The sequence below is a fragment of the Lutjanus erythropterus genome, chromosome 1 (genome assembly GCF_056507025.1).
Source record: "Lutjanus erythropterus isolate fLutEry1 chromosome 1, fLutEry1.hap2, whole genome shotgun sequence".
Classification (NCBI taxonomy): Eukaryota; Metazoa; Chordata; class Actinopteri; order Lutjaniformes; family Lutjanidae; genus Lutjanus; species Lutjanus erythropterus.
This window is the reverse complement of record NC_139317.1, coordinates 7,242,178-7,256,192: the sequence shown is the minus strand read 5'-3', so window position 1 is coordinate 7,256,192 and position 14,015 is coordinate 7,242,178.

Here is a 14,015-nt window from a genome sequence, read left to right as displayed (position 1 = left end):
TAACTCTAGGAAAAACAGTAAAATTCCCCTGTACTATCTCTAACCAAACCACACACATTTAGTCTATTCTATGACCTTCCTAGCCTAACTATCATAAATTTTTATCTTCCATTCCCTGGGCCTCCCCTCAAACCCACCTCCCACCTTGAAAACCTCAGTTTTAAGTAATTCGTTGCATCAAAATGCCAAATATTTATAGACCCCAGCCGCTGAAATGTGTGAATTTTCAGCATTTTCTCCCAGTAGTCTCATATCTAATATCTGAAATCCTTATTTTGTTAGTTAATCAATTAAACATGGTGATTTCTTAGGGTCAGTCATTGATTGTTCTGCCTTTAAATGACGTCAAGCGAATGCCTCTCGAGACTACAACAAGCAAAGCACAACAAATCCTCAATCTCTGAAAACACAAGGAGCTTTTTCTGAGCCACCACCACAGCTGAGGTCTGGTTAAATGAATAGTTTGACATTTTGGGAAACAGCTTATTCACTTTCTTGCCAAGAGTGAGATGAGGAAATCAATACCACTCTCATATTTGTCTGTTAAAGGGATAGTTCAGGGTTTTTGTTGTTTTTTTGTTTTGTTTTTTGCAGCGGGGTTGTGTGAGATTCTTATCAAATATCACCAACAATAGATGGCGGTTGGCTTCCAGTTGGAGACACTGAAGAAGTACTGGCACGGAAGCTAAGCAGTGTACTGCTGTGAACAGGGTTAGCAGGTAAATGTACTTTAACCACCTAAAAAAAGGCCTATTTCAATGGATTAAGCCCAGACCTCCAACCTTTAACCAGGGGTATGGAGAGATATTTAAGGTTTTGCTGAGCTCAGTTGTGAAGGGGAATGAGAGGGTGTTTGATGAATCGTGGGCACCTTTTCTAAACTTCCACCCAGACTGGGAGCAGACATGTTGCACAGAGGGCGTTGTAATGTGGACTGCTGTTCCTCCTGTGAATGCCTAAAGTTCTCTCCTGGGTATTTTTGCTGCTCTGTCTTAGCTGTGTATTCCCTGATCCGTGTGTCATATCCAAGCTCCGAGACTTCTGTGTAGTGATATAATTTGTAAATCTGCATAATATTTGTTTCTTTGTTTTTTTCATCCCATACGGTCAACAATTTGCTGCCAATCCTTGCTGCCATGTTATTATTTTTTCAGTCTGTTCTAAAAACTCAATAAAATATTGTGTTAAACAAAGGCCCACCCAAGAGCAAGTGTAATTTAAGTGAATTCTATATTTAGATTTTTCTTTTTCTTTTACTGTTTTACCTCACCTTCACCTTCACCTCTTTTATGACAGGAAACTGCTGTTGCATAAGCAAAATATCACTCTTTGACAAAAACAGTAATTTTACCTCATAAAACAAGGGAGTTACTAGTCTATCAATGCCTCTATCTGTTAGTTTGTTTGTGTTATTGTGTGAACTGAAGTCACACAATAACTCAAACAAAATAACAGATTGAGGCGATGGTAGACGGGCAACTCCTGTGTTCTGCGAGATAAAATTACTGTTTTTGTTAAAGGTGTTTGGCAGTTTTGGAGAGGGCAGTATTTTGGTTATGTATGAGGTTTCCCAGCACAAAAGGCTGTCTGATCACCATCTACTGTTGGTAATACACAGACTATGGATAAGAACCTCATACAATCATTCATTAAATTGTTGTTTCTACACTTAGACTTCTGTATGGATTAATCAAACATGGATTGATCTGTTAATTAGTGACCTTGTGAGCTGCTGGTATGCAGATTTTGACACTTCAGATTTTGCTTCCATCTGTTATATTGATGCAATTAAATAGCTCTACAGCTGCCACTAACTATAATTTCCAGTACTGGTTATAGTTTTCTAATTATGATGCATGGTTGCGTAATTTGCGTGGTGGTCATAACAGCCTGTTGCCAGAGAAATATTCACATTCATTATTCCAAAACATCATCCTAATATCTCAAGAGTAGCCTGATAGACTACGATCTGCACACATGATAATTATTGTGGTTTATTTGTGGCATGTTTCATAAAGCTTTTGTTGAATTGTTTTTCATGTTTTTAATATTGTGACAGCACTGATTTGTAGTTCACAGGATGTGTGCGCGCGGGGTTGCCTTGCGCTGACCTTGTGGTTACAGTAATGACATGTTTAGGAGGACGATGGCGCCAGACAGCTCAGTAGACCCCTACCACACTTATAATTCGAGAACAGAATTGTTTCGGTCAGAAGTGTTCAGCGCACGGCAGCTTGAATGATACCATGTGAAAGCAAACAGACCAAACAAATGCTGCGGGCCGGAGTGCATGTTTATGAATTTTTGAGGAATTTCGAGCACCCAGTCGCAATATTAGACAGTGCAGACAGTGTGTAATTACTTTAAATATTCCTCTGAGGGATCTCGCAGAGCTCAGAGTCTACAGAGAAGCAGCAGCAACAAAGCTGGAGCCGACAGAGCTTCTTGTTTCATTAAGATGATACTCCTCACCCTTGCGACCCGGAGAGTGAGCACTTTCAGTTTTGTATCTCGCTCAAGGACACAGGGGGAGTTTCAGGGATCAAACCTGACCTGAGACGACTTCCTGACCTTACTCGGCCCCGATACTCCCTCAGATAAAACGAGTTCAGAGACGTTTTCACACAGAGCCTGAGAATCTCTGTTTGTGTGTCTTTGTTGGTTTGATTAGCTAAAACATCCCATGAAATTCTCTTTATTTATTGCTCATCCAAGAATCTAAAATGAATTATGTGAAGCTTTGTTCTCATTTCATGCATTGAATTAAATGATTATAGCATTAGGTGGTTTGGTTAGTAAACAGCAGTGGTGGTAAGAGTCCTGTAAACCTGTACTCGAGTACAAGTACCCTTACATCACTAAAATATTACGCAATTACAAGTAAAAATACTGCTGTAAGTAAAAGTACAAAGTATTAATCTCAAAAACTACTTACAGTATTAGTTAATTTATAACAGTTGATGTTTAAAATACAAAACACATTTTTTAAACAACTTTTTTTCTCATATTCTATTACATTTACTTTTTTCAATTTTCTGTTTTGTTTTGTTCTCATTTCAAGTTTTACTTTCCTTATTCAGCAAATGGCTCTGCCAGACAAATGAGGTGCGAATAATGTGCATTTGCTGCCATTTCTAGACTATGGATTAAATATTAAAAAAGCTGTTGGTCCAAATTAGGATTTACGCAGAGGAACCTCACAATTCTCACTGGATTCTCAGCACATTTCTGAGCCTGAAGCTCTGAGCGGAACCACAAGGTCACTGAGCACCTGAGGAGCCTGATTATGTAGACATTTATGGATGAGTTTAAGATTGGCAAAATTAATGAAATTAACAAAACTCAGCATGTTTAATTTCACAAGAACGTGGCAATGATGTGATCGTACTGACTTCCTGTCCAAATTTTTAATCGCTCGATTATATACCATCATAAGAGGCTTGGTTATTGTGGATGCTGCTCACGACCACAATAACTTAAATGTGAAAAACAACCCTGCTCACCATCACCACCATTACCATCACCCCATTTTAGGGTCATATAGTGAATTTGTTACCAAACAGTTGCTTACTTACACATCCAGCAGTTACAGAGTAACATTAGGATTCATCTGGAGTCATGTCACAATCAATATTCACTATATTTTAGCTCAGTTTTTGACTCCTGAGAAAAATATCTGACTATTTAGCCGCTAATTGCTCCACTTCACCCGCCAGTCTCTCGTGGTTGGATCATACTCCAGAATGGATGCATACATGGAGAGCTGCAGAGACCATGCATGCCTACTAGTTCTATTTATATTACTTTCTGTTTCTGTTCAGTCCCCTTGTAGTAGGTCGGCATCTGCAGTGGCTGCATGGACACAAAGTGCGGCTGTGCAGATGTCCGTACAGCTTCTACATGTTCACCCTCTGATGGCACAGCCAACGTCACACAGACCCTTGGATGCGGAAAGTATAATACTGACTTAACTGTGTCTGTCTGCTGTTTGGTGCTGAGCAGATAGTGGACTTTTAGAGATTATTCTGAAACAGCAGCTGCCTGCTGCAGCTAAGAGTGACACTGTATGAGCAGATAGAGTGAAGCCCTGAGTGTCCTGTTCTTTCCGATGCGGGGCGATCACACCACTCATATCTTCACTGCAATCTTTGGTTGTGTTTACAGAACAATTCTCTGCTGTTCCACAACTGTTGTGGTTTTAACAATTTTAAAATGCGACACTTATGGAAGTAAATAACCCATTGTCATCTATTCTTTGATTGTTCCAATTTAACTGTAATGACTGACTGAAGTGCAGGGAAGTGTATTGTGGACTTGACTCAGCTGAACTCAATTTGGCCCAATGTTGATTCAATAGTGTTGTTATATTAAACCTGATGGAACAACTTGTAATAGAGTCTAAATGTGTGATTCACTGGAATTTTTTTTCCTCTTATTTTTTCAAGTAAAACTGGTTACTAGAGAAATGTTTTTCTGGGCCTTAAAAGCACCACATCGGCTGCAGTTGTGTCTTTGGCCATAATGCCAAAGATCACTGCGCTGGATGTTCATCAGGGATTGGTTTCTTGTTGGTTCACCCCCGCCTAGGACAGCATGGTGGCTCAGGTTAGGTTGATCCTCTTGTCAGGGCTTAGAACTGGAGCTGCTCCCCGGGTGCTGCACCGTGGCTGCCCACTGTTCCTAACATAACCTAACATATTCCTCTACAGGGATCAATAAAGGATAACTAAATTATTTCCTGGTGACAATAAAGGTTCTTCTTCTATTTCCTGCACAGAATGCATTACTTACGAAAACTCTTAAAACATCAGGCTAGTTTAAAAGAACTATTTCATCCAAAAAGTCTTAGAACTGAAATGATCTGCTTTGCCAAACACCTCTGTGGATTTCTTTTGTTTGTTGTTTGTTTGTTTGGATCCCCATTAGCTGCTTCCATCACAGCAGGTACATGCAGCGAGGATCAACAGGTTAATTAATCCTTATCATTCATGCAGGTAAAATTTTGTCAGAGATCCCAGGTGGTAGAGCGCACTGTTGATAAATCATAGGGTTGGTGGTCCGGTTCCTGTGTCATGTGGATGTTTTGTTGCTTTGGATAAATGTGTCTGCCAAATTAATTAAATTAATGTAATGAGAAGAACACTCATTACATTGCACTCAGAGAAATAGTCGTCACTGTTGATTAAAAGTCTCTGAGATCTTGAGTGTGTCTGTGTGTGTGTGTGATGTGGATGTGTCGGCGTGCTCGCCCATCTCCCCCCTCGGCCCCCTCCTTGTAAAAAAATATGTTTTGTTCACGCCGGATTCAGAAGCACAATTATCAGTGCGGCCTTTTCTGTCTCGCCTCTTTAGGCCAAGAGATGAAGCATGAAATGAATTCTGTGGCCAGCGGCCGGGCCAGCTGGATGTGGACTGTGCCAGCACAATGGTTGGGGCCGGTGCCAGGACACTTATTTGCTTTTACTATTAAGTTGTTTCTCCTGGTGTTTAACGAGTGGTGTCAGCGTAAACCTCAGGTTATTATGTCTACAGGCCTTGACCCTCGATATGTCTCCTCTTTAATATTCTATATTCTTGCTATGCTCAGTTACAGCGAAACGATGCACAAATAATAGCAGGGCTTTTACTAACTTACTCAAAAAAAAAGGTTCGGAGCAATCTAGTTTAATTAATTAAACTTTAAATACATGAACTTTAAGGAGTTTACTGATGTCTTGAAGTTCATCTTGATAACTAAAGACAATCAGTAAAAAACTGCCCTACAATTATCTGGCAATTGTAGATTTGAGCATGAACAAAAAATATCAATCACAACTTTAAAAGTTCACGTCCATAATTGAGTAAAAAAACACAATTAGATCCATATTCTTCATTGTGCAGTGCTGTGGCACAGTTCAGTATAGTTTAAAAAATGATTAAACCAAAGTTTAATTCTCATTTATGATTAAATGCATTTGTAAAGAGTCTTTAATACTCCACATACGTCCATCCACATCCCTTTTTTTATGTCCACTCAGTTGCTTGGAGTCACTCAGGGCAGGAGCCTCTCCCAACATGCATTGGGTGAAAGGTGACGGGTCGCCGATTGCCAATTGCCACAACAGGGCTAACACATAACAAAAAAATGAACTCTCTCACATACATGTAGGGGTATCTAGAGTTTCAGTTTTGTTTGCCCAGGTTTCCAGATATCTGTCTCCAAGATTTCTGCCTCTGGCCCTTTACAATTGAACTGAATGGAATTTCCTGCTTACAGCAGAAAAATTCCATTAAAAAACTGCAGTTTTGCAGTAAAACACACTGTGTGCAGTTTTCACAGGGACTATTTCTCAGTTGAAAGTGAGAACTGTCCCCAACGTTATTACTGTTGATTTTTCTTTTTATATATTTTTTTTTCTTTGCCATTTTGCCCTTATTGGATAGTTTACAGAGATGTTGGAAACAAAGGGAAAGGGACAGTGGTGTGACATGAAACAGAGATACCAGCCTAGAAATGAACCAGTGGTTTCCAAGCATCACTTCAATACAGATCACAAATACAGCAGGACATTATTCACGCATGATTTCTGCTCATAAATTGCAGATGAGTCTTATATTGCCCTCATGCACATACATGGGTAGCAAGTATGGGGTTTGTTTTAATCCAATGCATTTTCATACTTAAACGCAGGGGTGGAATATAGCTACATTTGCTAAAGTACTGTACAAGGTTATGCTGCTTATCGTTTACTTGAGTGTTTCTGTATTTCTGTTACATTAAACACGTGGTTAACATTGTGAAATGGCAGCAGTCTCATTAGGGTTAGACACCAAAACTACAGACAACCTACATTCATGTCTTTCTGGTGAGGACAGATTGTTTTTAATCAGTGAAATGTGCCAAAATGAGCAGGAGGGAATGATCCTTTTTTGTCAGTATAAGGCCGTCAGGATGCCCCGTGGCTGTTAAATGGTGGATAAATACAAACCAAATCTTTCTGCAGGATTACGTGTGAAAATATATATTGATTTGTAATTTTGGTAGTCAAACCTTAAAGTGACAAAACATGAATGTAACAGTGGAAATGTTAATAGCTATGACGTGGAATATCATGTGGTATTAAAAGGTTGTGGAAGACAATTAACTGGAAGGTCCCACTTAAGTTTTCTTCTCTTCTCCATCATTACTTTAACCGTTCACTAATTGTGCCAGAGATAAGACTTGTCCAAGTTCATAGAGTCCATTTACACAACAGGTGCTGCTCATCACTCAACAGGTACAAGCACACACCTTCACACTAAGCTGTACACGCCACCCCCTCCCCCAAACACAGGTGTAAGACTTTGTACAAAGAGCAAAGTGTAAACAGGCCTGTCTTTTAGCCAGGAGGCCAACATAAAAGGCAGTTTGCAGGGTTTTCAGGCTGCTTTAGGATCGCGCGGTAGCCTATTGACACAGCTGCAGGCCCCACCTTCTGCCCATATCGCCTAAAGAAAAGAAGCTTGCATGGAAGCCTGCATGCACCGCAATCTGTTATTTTGAAGGTTAAAAAAATCCAAGCGGGTAAAAGACATTCAGAAGAAGCCAGACAAAAACCCAACAAGCCCATATAAGCCCCAGAGGATCCAGAGCTTTTGTAAGCAGAAAATTAGGATTCTCTGTGTACACATGCATGCCTGCACACATATATGCATACATACAGGCGTATGTGTGTTTTTGATTATGTGTGTGGGATCTTTGTGTGCACTGTCATTCTCCAGCTGTTGCAGGGAAAGTGCCGTTGCCTCGAAAAGAAGCGGCGCACAATTACAAGTTCCATTCGTAGGAGCACAAAGAGAAAAGCAGCGGTGGACGGGCCGATAGAAAAGACGCCTATTTATAGTGAACTCCTGGGCATTTACAGCCGACGACCAGCTTTGTGTTTGTGATGGAACATGTGGATGAGGGAAATTGTCACGTAATTACACCCTGTTTAGCGTCTGACCTATCATTTTGTTGAAATGTGAAAGGGGCGATTCTGCGAGAGCTTTGTTATCAACGATGGCAGGGAATTTCAAACAGAATGGAGAAAAAAAGGGTTTAAATCAAGTGCACATCAATCAGTGTGTGATTTGAAGAACACACACACTCACTTACAGTACGCCGAAACACATCTCTGCACATAAGGCATCGATTTTTAAAGAAAATCTCAGGGTTCACTGACTTTGACTCCACTTTTACCAACAGAGTGACAGGCCGTGTCCACACTAATGTGGATATGCTTAAAAGCGTGTCTTTTTTTCTCTGTTTGGGGCTTTCTCACACTGAGTGGATGTTTTTCCACCCCAGAAAATATAGCTTTTGGAAACAGTTTGACAACATCAGTCCATCTAAAACATTTCAGTCTGACACTGTAGTATAGAAAGTAAAAACCGAGACTTTTGAAAACACTGTTGGTTTCGTTGAAACCTCTGTTTCAACAGATAAGTTACATTTAGTTGGTGTGCTGTTAAAGCCACAGATGAGAAGAGTAAAAATACTGCAAATAACAAACAGAGCGTCCAGTCTGAGTGACAGAGTTTAAAAGCAGAATGAGGAGGATTTGTAGATTTGTAAACACATCATTCAATGCTGACCCCTCCTTTGAGTTACTTTAGCAGACTTACTAAGTTAACGCCGACGTCAGGGCCAGTAAGTGGAAGCCGACCCCAGATTCACTTTCATTTTGAAACAGGCTTTGTCCACTTGGCACCCCAGTATATTTGCATTTTTCCATGTGGTATCCACCGTGTTTGTAGCTTCCTCTTGGATGCATGCTCACAATCTGTCACATGGTCTCTGTGTTTTTATCCTCACATGCTGCATGCTGTTATTGGTTAGAGGCTACATGCCCACTGCCTAAAAAGTTGATGGCCAAAACTGCCTTGAACACAACAAAATAAGAAGTCACCACACACTTCTAGTGTGACTTCTAGTCATAAGTGATGATTAAGAGGGATTATTTCTGTATTTGAGTCTATACATTGTTTTTTTTAGGAAATCCTACTCATACTGTCTTTAAACATTTAAAGACGCTACAGAACCAGGTATAATGCTACAAAATGAATGACTGTTGCCATGATAATTGTAGTAAAATCCTCTTTACTACAATTATCATGGCAACAGTCATTCATCCTCTGCCACAGTGTTTTCCACTTAAACAGCAGAAATGCATTATTTGTGTTTCTCGTGTTAATCTATTATTATGATACTATATTTTTGTGATATTATGTTATATTATTGTATAATTATTACCTTGCCCATTAAGGAGTAATGTAATGGATTACAATTTCCAAAACAGTAATTATATAACAGTTACTAATCTAAGTAACACTGAGTTACTTTTTGACCTAAGTAGGGCTTATCTTTTGAAGATGTGTATATGCGGCAGGTCAGGTCAACTGCTGGCCAGGGAGCTAAACAAAGGATAGACGATGAGGGAGACAGAGAGAGGAATACTTTAGAGTATTGTCATTATTTTGAGTTTGTTTGGCTCCTCAAGGGTGGTGACAGAATCTTATTTGAAGGCCACACTCAGACAATTTCGATTTCTTTTCCACCACAGCCGACATCTGGACGGCTAACAACAAAAGTTTGGTGGGTGTTAACAGTTCAGTGGATCAGCAGCACAACAAGCCTGCTAACAAGGTACACAAGTAATATAATAATATAATGAGTAACTAATTATTTTGGATACTGCATAATAAGTAAAGTAAATGAAATATAGTAATCTGATCAAGTAATCTGGAATGTGTACTTTCATGTGATTGGCCAACACAGTTCATTACCACATGCCTGCATGAGTATAAAATTGTTAGTTGATGGTCTCAGTGTTGCAAAATGTTGGCTGATGCTCAATTTAAAAAAATTAGACATACATGTAGGTTCTTGTGGTAACTGAAACAGGAAGACGTTTCACAATCAAATTGTGTCCTCAGTTACACTGAAACCCAAAATATATGGTCAGAGGAGCCAGAACGTAGGTTTACAACATTGACATCAAGCTGACTACCCAGCCATATTTATGTAAACAGTCCATCCATTCTGTCCCACTCTTTACCAGATGATGACAGTGATGCCACCCGAAGAGGAAGAATGTTCAGATTTAAAGGTGCTCTGTGGATTTTTCTTGTAAACAAACAAAAGTTGTGTTTACGTTGAGTGTTTCTCACCAAAACACACTGTGTGTATCCTTGATGTCTGACAAACATGCTGAGGGCATTTCCTCCCTCAAAAGACCTGCATCGTTTAAATCTCTTTTTTTTTGGTAGCAGCCTTCTTCCTCCCTGCGTTTGGTGGTGCATTTGGTGGTGCATCGTTGCGTTGTGCAAGCCCCCATCTGTGGATAAGTACAACAGCCTGAGACCACTGGCATACGTGTTGATTGTGCACCTCAGTCATAACTAAAAAAAGAACAAAAAAACTAATGGAAATTGTGGAGGCCACTATACCAAGCCCCTTTAGGTGCTTTAGATGCCAGTGCCAAATACTGTCATTATATGTATGTTAATATTAGTGATGTACTTAGTTCATCATAATGCCACAGTGGACAGACTACTATCCATCCATCCATCCATCTTCAACCGCTTACCCAAAATTGGGTTGCGGAGGTAACAGTTCCAGCAGGGGACCCCAGACATCCCTTTCCCCAGCAACATTATCCCGCTCTGGCTGGGGGATCTCAAGGCGTTCCCAGGCCAGGCTGGAGATATAAGTCCTCCACTTAGTCCTCGGTCTGCCCCGTGGCCTCCTCCAAGCTGGTCGTGCCTGGAACACCTCCCTAGGGAGGCGACCAGGTGGCATCCTTACAAGATGCCTGAACCACCTCAACTGGCTCCTTTCTACACAATCGAGCAGCGGCTCTATGTTGAAGGTGTGCAGGACACTCTGTGAAGAGCGATACTCTGTGTTTCATGAGTCTGGATGGTGACGTCTTTTATGTAGTCTCTCAAAAACATGAAACACAAGAGCACACGTGTGGGGAATGCATTAAACTCTGTCTTCATCTGCTCTAACATAAGCTGCAAACATTAGCATATCCGGCTAACTAATGTTAGCTTACTAGCTGGAGTAACTTTACCTGCAGCCAAATTTGTTTGATAAACCAGCATCTGCATTAGTTATGTGGGGTTTGAGGAGGAGGATGTGGGCTAATGCAGAATCAAAGTGGGTCGAGGGCAATGCATCTCACTCTGGCTCGCTGTCTTAGTGTTTGCTGAGTTGTAAGCTCGCTTTAGCCTCAGTCTTTTAGCATTAATGTTATGTATGCAGCTGTTAGCTAACTTCACATGTCACCTTCACAGTGTTCTTGTTTTAAAACGTGTCAGATGGAAACATTAGAACATCAGCTGGAGACTTCTCATCAAACTCAAGGAGTTAGCATTAGCTTACACAAGCCAGCAACACTCATGAAATCTGCTTGTGAGTCATTTTAGCTGACAAAATCCACGGTTGTCAGCTAAAAATGAGCAGCTGCTTTTGTTTACATCTCTAAGGATTCACAAACCATGTGTTTCAACAATTACTCCCAATTTCAATGTTAAATCTGCCACTATTAACACAGTAAACTACATAAATGCAGTGTGAGAGTGGAAAGTTTGGCAGGCGAAGCAACAGTAACTAAGGAGGGCAGTGCTTTACGAAGGGTCAGTTCTCCAGACGTTAACTCCTTGCACGGCTTCTTCAGTTTCTTTTCAATTCCTCTTTGTTCGGCTGCATTCCAATTATCAAAATGGTCATATTCTCCCAATAGTTTTCATTCATTGTAATTAGAAGTTAACTTCTTAACTTTTTGCAATACATTTTAAATGGTGGCTTCGACTTTATCTCCGTTGCAATGGTTACTCATTAATTTAGAAGTGTTTCACTGGACAGTTTTACTGGAAAGTAGGTGTACATTATCAGGGATTAATGGACACCCTGCAGCCAATCAGGATCGAGTATTCGATTCATTCTGTGCTTCCAGCTTCTTAGATTTGAATATTTTCTGGTTTCTTAACTTTTTATGACAGTAAACTGGATATCTTTGGATTAATGACAAAACAAGATCTTTGAAGGCGTCATCTTGAGCTTTGGGAGACAGTGATTGAACTGATGCAGGCTGAAGGCACATGGGTAAATTACAACACCAAGGAATAACTCCTGGAATGTGTCAGACATTACAGACTGAAGAGGAACACATAGCCTATAAGTGCAGTGTGAAGGAGGATTTTCCACAAAGACACACAAACTCCAACACTATTGGCTCTGTTTAGTCGACATCCTTGTTGTGAAGTGGATCACTGGCAGGTTTGATGTAATGCTGCAGTGCTGAGGGGATGAATTGCGATCCAAGCTGAAATGTAGCTGAGGCTGCTGGGTAGGCAGGGCGAGCCCAGTGGATGCAGGAACACTAAATCACCAGCGCTGCTACGGTAAACATGTGAGCTTTATAGCAGCTCTGGCTTTCAGAGCTGGATGTCAATATTTGGTCCCATTCCTTGTGGTCGGGCCTGTGACGCATTGAGCCAGAGTTGGATTTGCAGCCCTCCACAGGCCGTCCAGCCAGCAGCGAACAAACAAGCTGCTCTACATTAACCAAATACCCGTTCCAATAGCAAACACAATGCCTTATTATCTTATTGCTCCAAACCACAAGCCGTTATGAAAAACACTGATGTAGCAGCGACGACTCTTTGTGATCAGAACAGAGCTGATGCACAATAAAAGTTGTTTCAGTCAGAGGGAAATCCCATCTTTAAATCCTCTTCCATTGTTGAATCTCATCATACAGACCTAGAAGTCCCTAATGTCTCAATAGTCTGTCATGGTTCAGGAATATAACAAAGAATATAAACAGCTTCATGTCTTATATTAAATGTAAAGAGCTGATAAAGATATCACTGTACAAATACTTTTTACTGTCTTGTATGTGTCCGTATTCTCATTGATTTAATATTTCACACTCTTACATGATAAAATGCACTCTAGGGTCACCTTCCAGTGGATAAAACGTGGTAAAATGCCAAGTGCCTTATGAAGGGCCCTTCCCATGGAAAATAGATGATGAATTTTGCAGTGGACAGAACTTGGTAAAAAGCTTTTTAAGGTGCCCTTCTAATTGATAAAATATGGTAAAATGCTCTCTAGGGTACCCTTCCAGTGGACAAAATTTGGTAAAGAGTCTTATAAGGTGCCCTTCTAGTAGATAAAATGTGATAAACTGCCCTCTAGACTTCCCTTCCTGTGAAAAAAAGGTAAAGAGCCTCTTGAAATGCCCTTCCGGTGGACAAAACATGAGAAAGTATATTACAGCTTTCAGCATGCTGGTGCCCCACCACATACAGCTTGTGCCCTTAATATTGTAATTATTATTATTATTATTATTAGTAGTAGTAGTAGTAGTAGTAGTAGTAGTAGTAGTAGTATTGCCCCTGCCTCTCAGACAGCCTGAGTACGCCACTGGTTACCCATGATACTGATGTATTAATATTCATGCTCATATGTAATGTTCATGTTTCATGCTACATATATTTCCATACTCTGCTCTTTCATCGTCTTTTTGAGCTCTGTTGCTGTTATTGTTGCTGCACATCTGCTGGTCAGAAGGTTTTCATGCCTCTAAATAAAACTGGGTTCATTTCAGAGCTGGGAAGTAACCAAATACAAGTATATTCACCAGGTGTCTCTACTCTGAGTATTTATTTTTCTGACTTTTTACTTTTACTCCCTATATTTTAACACAAATATCAGTACATTCAATTCCTTGTGTTTTCAAAACAGACTTGCTACTTTAATTTTAATGCGTTTGAGGGGAATTATTGATCTTTTTACTTTGCATCTTTGCACGCTGCCTTCTCATCATCAAGACTGAGTTTGACCTAAATGGATTGGACAAAATGGATGACGTTTATTTGGTGTATCCATCAGTGCATATCATGTACGAGTATAACAGATGAAACAGACAGAGGGGAAGATTCGGCTTCAGGGAAAAGGCGACTAGTGAGTCTGTCAGCTGCCTGTGAGAGGCTTTTTAAGC